This window comes from Nomascus leucogenys, chromosome 2 (assembly GCF_006542625.1).
Source record: "Nomascus leucogenys isolate Asia chromosome 2, Asia_NLE_v1, whole genome shotgun sequence".
Lineage (NCBI taxonomy): Eukaryota > Metazoa > Chordata > Mammalia > Primates > Hylobatidae > Nomascus > Nomascus leucogenys.
The window spans coordinates 138805840-138812076 of record NC_044382.1 but is presented as its reverse complement, the minus strand read 5'-3'; the positions used below and the strand labels follow the sequence as shown (position 1 = coordinate 138812076).

The following is a 6237-nucleotide window of genomic DNA, read 5'->3' as shown; positions in this document are numbered from 1 at the left end:
ATGAGAACCTAGGGAGCGTTCCCCTTTGCCCATCCTCTCATCACCCCCAGGTAAGGAACTGAAAGTTCTAGTAGGGAAGTCGAGGCTGAACTGTGGTTACATAGTCCGAGTGAATACAGCAGATGCAAGCCCATGATAGTGGACTAAGGCCTCAAACCGGAAACCAGGTCTACACTGGCAGATTATTTCTAAATGTCATGAATCAGCGGGATGAGGCTTTCTCTGATTCCTCAGAAGGTTGGCAAGGCTAAGCGTGATTTTCTGCACCCAGCAAATAAATTCTAAGGAAGGCTGAGCTTTCTGGTTCTCTCTTTTTTTCACCAAAAACTTTTTATTGGCCTTTTGGATAGAAACGGGTTTATTTGTCAGGAAAGATGATCCCATCATACTTATGCTGGAAGCAACGCATGATCTCCTCTTTGCCGAGTCTGTGTTTGGCCCTAGTGCAGCCTGTCCTGTGCTTCTTGTCAGTGATGCTGAAACCTGGCCTACCCAGCACCACAGAGAAGTCCAGGCCATAGATACCAATGCTTGGGTCATATATGATACCCAAATCAATGTGTTCCTGGATCCCAAAACCAAAGTTTCTAGTATCTGAGAAGTTATTTTTTCTTAACTCATACTTCTGCACCTTTAGATCCTTCTCCAGGATTTCTTCTGCCTTGGACCCTTGAACTGTGTAGTGGACAGCAATCTTTTCATTTCTCTGCATGCCAGAGGATCTGATTGTATCTAGCTCTGGAAAACACAGGACTCTGCCCTGTGAGCTGCTCCAACACCTTGGCTGCTCGTGTCAGTCTGTCTCCACTCTCAACACAGATGTTGCGGCAGAGCTTGCAGATGTGAAGTTTCTGCATGGAGTTCTTCTTTTCACCTTGATCCACCATGATAGAGAACAGGAAGAGCTCAGGTTCTCTTAAAAGAACTTTAGGAAACATCAAATGGGATATATTTTGGGCAGCTTCAGAAGCTCTACATCAGTCTCTGATCAGGCAAGAAATATCTATATATGAAAAACCTGTAAATAAAATTTGCAGTTCATTCAACTTTAATGCAGCAAATTATATCCTTGATATTTGGAAAATCCTGCAAATGTCTGAAAAGCAGTCTATTGTGAGATAGCCATTAAATTCTAGAATCTTTTAGTAATAAGATTGTATTTGGATGGGGCTACCTGTAGGGTAATGACATAATCCTCATTGCAAAATAAAAACAACTGCAGAGGCAAGAGCTGCCATCAAGAATTATATGCTCCTAAGAGTGCCAAGTTGCTTTAAATTGTTTCTTCCTTTTACAGTGATACAGAAAGAGAGAAATCCCTTTTAATATCTCCATAAAATATTAAAATGTGGTCAGGGTCTTCTAAAAGCCCCCAAAAATCTGTGCTTTCAGAAGTATGTTAGTCATAGTATTCAGAATCACATAGCTACCACCATGGTGTTCCCATAGACTGGCCACATACCCTTTAAGTAGAGAGAGAATGTGGCCAGAAGTGTTCTTTCTTTTGGTTGCTGGAAATGAAAATTAGAACAATCTTACAATTTCAGAATTAGCAGGAGCCCACTTTTTTCTTTAAGCATTTCTTTATTTGTGGATTTTCAGAATGGTACAATTTAGAGATTCAAATATGAAGCCTTGCTTTCTCTACCAGACAAAGGAAAAGATATGGCTCTATCCTGCGATATACGGTATATAATCTCCTTCAGAGGAGATTTCAGCTTTATAGATAAGTTAGAATCTCCTTCTCCTTTCCAGGGTTTGATTTCTACAATACACAATATTTTTAGGGCCTGAAAAAAATGACAATGTCCTCTCTTTCCTGCAGGACTTTTTGTAGTGGAAGACCTTTTCTTTACTGTAATATTTTATAAGTGTGGGCTTGGGAGAGAGCAAAAGAAGGCAGAGAAAAAAAATCATATAAATAATTGTTCAGAATGTGTCATCTGTCATTATTTTCAAATACAAGTCCTGTCCTTGAAGCTGTTCTCTTATTTCACTGATTTCCTAGAAAAATATGAAAAAGAAGGCGAGACTGCTTATATAGTTTAAAGTTTCTTATTTCACTTTTCATATCCTGCTGCAGATCACACCCAACATTTCTGGGACTCAGGGTGGTGTTTGAACAGATATCCTCTGTTCAATATGTGCTCCATTGTCATTGTTGAGAAGACAATAGTTCCCAGGTCTTCTGCATCCAGGTGACACAGGGCAGATTGAATGCATCACCAAACAATGCACATCTCCTTTTCTATGATCATTTATTGTTGGAGAAGGAAGATACTTATTTTTATTTTTGAGGGAACTGATGTCCAGAGATGAAAAGTGATACATTTAGAGGTCGATGGTTAGTTAGCAGTACAGTCAGAATGGCTGCAATGACTGCCAGATATCTTGACCCTTTGTTTAGTGCTAATTTCCCCATTTTGTAACCATAAGCCTCTTTGGTGGCACACTTTTATTTGCTCTATCTACCTGAGACTCTGGGTTTCTCATATTGAGGACCTGCTTCCTGCCTTGGCAGAAAGCCTGCCCTGACCTGCTCTTCTGTCAAAGCCTCCTGGCAATCTCCTTGCCTCTGGCTACATGCAGTAGCTTCCTTAAACATTTGGTGGCTTCCCAATCAACCTCTAGTTCTGGTGCTATTTGTGACCCCTCTTCAATCTGCCTAATTCCCAAATTATTGCTTTGCTTTGTTGCCAGGCTGGAGTGCATTGGTCCGATCTTGGCTCACTGCAACCTCCGCCTCCCAGGTTCAAGTGATTATCCTGCCTCAACCTCCCAAGTAGCTGGGACTAGAGGCGTGTGCCACCATACCCTGCTAATTTTTGTATTTTTAGCAGATGGGGTTTCACCATGTTGACCAGGCTGGTCTTGAACTCCTGACCTCAGGTGATCTACTCTCCTCGGCCTCCCAAAGTGCTGGGATTACAGGTGTGAGCCACTGCGCCCGGCCTTTGTTTTAGCTTTGACCTGGGGAGGGGAAGGAGGGGACACTTACCCTCTTCCTTATGCAACTAGGAATCTTCTCCTCAAGCTTTCTTTTCCCAGGAGTGGAGAGTGTTTGAATCTCTTCTGCTCCTCTCTACCTCAGTTCTCAATTCTCCCCAGGGAGGAGGAGGGGTGGAGCTAATTGATCAGGCAATTTTACTAGTGAGTGTGATCAATATGCCTTGTGCTGGGGAAACTGGCTCTGTTCTGCCTCTCTTTGACCTGAGGCGCTGTACCTGCCTCTCTTTGACCTGAGGTGCCGTGGGCCTGCTCAGATCTCTGGCCTCTTTTTTTTTTGAAACGGAGTCTCCTCTGTCACTTGCCCAGGCTGGAGTGCAGTGGTGTGATCTCGGCTCACTGCAAGCCCCACCCTCCCAGGTTCACGCTATTCTACTGCCTCAGCATCCCGAGTAGCTGGGACTACAGGCGCCCGCCACCATGCCTGGCTAATTTTTTTGTATTTTTCGGAGAGATGGGTTTCACCGTGTTAGCCAGGATGCTCTCGATCTACTGACCTCGTGATCTGCCCACCTCGGCCCCCCAGAGTGATGGGATTACGGTTGTGAGCCGCCGCGCCTGGCCATCTCTGGCCTCTTAGTTCAGCTTTCTAGCTGCAATGTTCTCCAGGTGATCACCCATGCGGCAGGATGCTGTTTTCCTTGAAGGTGGCTGAGTAAGTGGATTTGGTGTGCTCTACAGACTGCATTCCCCATAGTTTGGACCAAGATTTGGGAAGAGTCAGGACCATTATTTTGTCCCAAGGCTTAAAATTTAATCTTCCTCACAGTTGACATTTGGGCCCTGTGTGTTGGAAGTTATTAGGTGCTGGCCCAGCCATTAATACAGCTGACACTGTGATTCCTGTTTGGCTATCCATTCTTTGTAGGACTTCTCCATTAGTTAGAACTTTTGTAGGGAGAAAAGTAAGTTTTAGACTCCTGAGTGTCAAAGATCTGCAATGTTGGGTCTTTTCTCCTGGTTACCCGGTTGTCGGAGGATGAATTGCCTGTCTTCTATACAATTTTTGGTCTGTCATTAGCTCCAGTTTCTCTACTCAATTCACATTAATCAAAAACCATTTTGAAAAAATTGATTTAACAAGGAAAATAAATGATGTTTACTTAATACTTTTATACACTCTTTATCATACTAGCTATTGCATTCAGATTGTCTAGTTTATTACCTGTAACAACATAGTGATGGGATATTAATATACCCATTTTATAGATAACAAAACTTAGGCCCAGAGGGGGGAACTCTCAAAAGGTCATTCAGAGACACTCAAGATATCCCCATTTGTCCAGTACCTATTATGTGCCAGGCATAGACCTAAATGTTTTACAGAGAATGTTTTGTTTATTATTTACCACAGTCCTGCCAGGGAGATATTATAGTCTCTGAGAAATTAACAACATGCCAAGGAGCATATATCAAAGGAAGGATGGAGACAGAGCTGGAATTCACATCTTTCTGGCTCTAAAACTGCAATTCTTCCTAACATTTCAGGGTGCTTTCCCTTTACAAGTGCTCATTTTTCAACTAGATTTTTGAACTGTTAGGGAGACAAGTTTATTGTTTCAGGCCTGCACAGAATTGATAGTAGCAGTGAGAGTTCACTTTCTCTCTCTGCCTTCCCATCAACTTCTCTCCCATTTCTGGGAATGGGGACAGAGAATTTAGAAAATTTATAGGTACACAATGTAATTTTGTTTGGAAAACCCTTCAGATGATTGAAATCTCTTAAGAAAACCTGTACCTTCACCTCTCAGATTCCTGCCCAACGACAAGATCTATGGCTGTCTGTGTGCTCTTAGAGTAAGTGCTGTCTCTCGTATTCCTGGCACATGGCCCTGGTTTGGTACTTCCTGGTGTCTTGTCCCAATTACGGGCTCCTTTGCCACTTACAACCCTCTGGTAAAAGACCAGGTCACTTCCCAGGAAGCAAATTATTTGATTAAGCAAGTATTCATGTAAAATTTGTAATATACACATTTAGAAAAAGATCAAATTACTAGCTGCACAAGTTTTGCCTTTTCTTTTTGCATTTTGTAATGTGTTTGCTTGTCAAACTTGGAGGAGATAAAATGGACAGTAGCAACATTTCCATTGGAAGAAAGATTTCTGAAGAGCTTATAAGGAGGTAAATTTGAGTGGTAGGATGTTTCTTACATTTATTTAACAGTAGGCAACACATTTAGAGGTGCAGCAGGTTAACATGTACTGGGGAAAGCAAAGGTAAGAGATTGAAGGGTTCAGGTTGTCTTTGAAGATAAAAATGGGAAGCCTGAAGATGAATTTGAAGTCCCAAGAGATGGGGAGGAAAAAGTGAGGTGTGAGAAACATGATTCGAACTACACTAGATTTGACTTCTAAAGGTAAAAATGAAGATAATGCCAACATAGCTAGGTTAGGGGCAGTTTATTTGCTTATTTGTTATATTCTATCACAAGCTGGTTGCCAGTGGGATAAATACTAAAGAGGAGATGTACTACATGGCAATTCATTGGATAATCATACTAATAATCTATTTTTCCTAGAATAAATAAATTTATATTTAGGTTTATAAAACTGGTTTATTGAACAGTCTGAACTGAGTATGCATGAGGGACTAGAGTAGTTTTAATTTTTCTTTCCTTATTCCTGCCTTGATGCATCTTCTTTCTAGTCTCATTATTTTGACCCTTTACAGCATCTTGGGAAGATTCACAGCATTCTGATTGGTTTGAGTGTTTCAAAAATCTATTACACGCCAGGTTAATCCACATGAAAACTTTGAACTCATCCTATGTGATACTCTGCCATGGTCCAAGATTTCAGGACAGTATGGAGGTTCCTCAAAAAACTAAAAATAGAACTACCATATGATCCAGCAATCTTAGTTCTGGGCATTTACCCAAAGGAAAGGAAATCAGTATATCAAAGAGACATCTGCAATCCATGTTTATTACAGCACTATTCGGAATAGCCAAGATATGAAATCAACCTAGGTGTCCAACAACAGATGAACGAATGCATACACACACAATGGAACACTATTCAACCATAAAAAGAGTGAAATTTTGTCGTTCTTGGCAACATGGATGGAAATAAAGGACATTATGTTAGGTGAAATAAGCTAGTAACAAAGTTAAATACTGCATGTCTTCACTCAGTATGGAAGCTAAAAAATTTGATCTCATAGAAGTAAAAGGTCAAACAGAAAATACTAGAGCCTGGGAGAAGGAGGAAATAGGGAGTCTCATTAAAGTT

At 41.2% G+C, this 6237-nt stretch overlaps 1 pseudogene across 1 annotated transcript; it reads right to left on the bottom strand.

Moving 5' to 3' along the window:
* Nucleotides 1-358: 358 nt before the first annotated feature.
* LOC100595801 lies at nucleotides 359-887 on the bottom strand (annotated as a pseudogene). Its single transcript, XR_001115315.2, has one exon. The product of XR_001115315.2 is annotated as a 60S ribosomal protein L11 pseudogene (transcript).
* Between the last annotated feature and the right edge of the window lie 5350 nt (nucleotides 888-6237).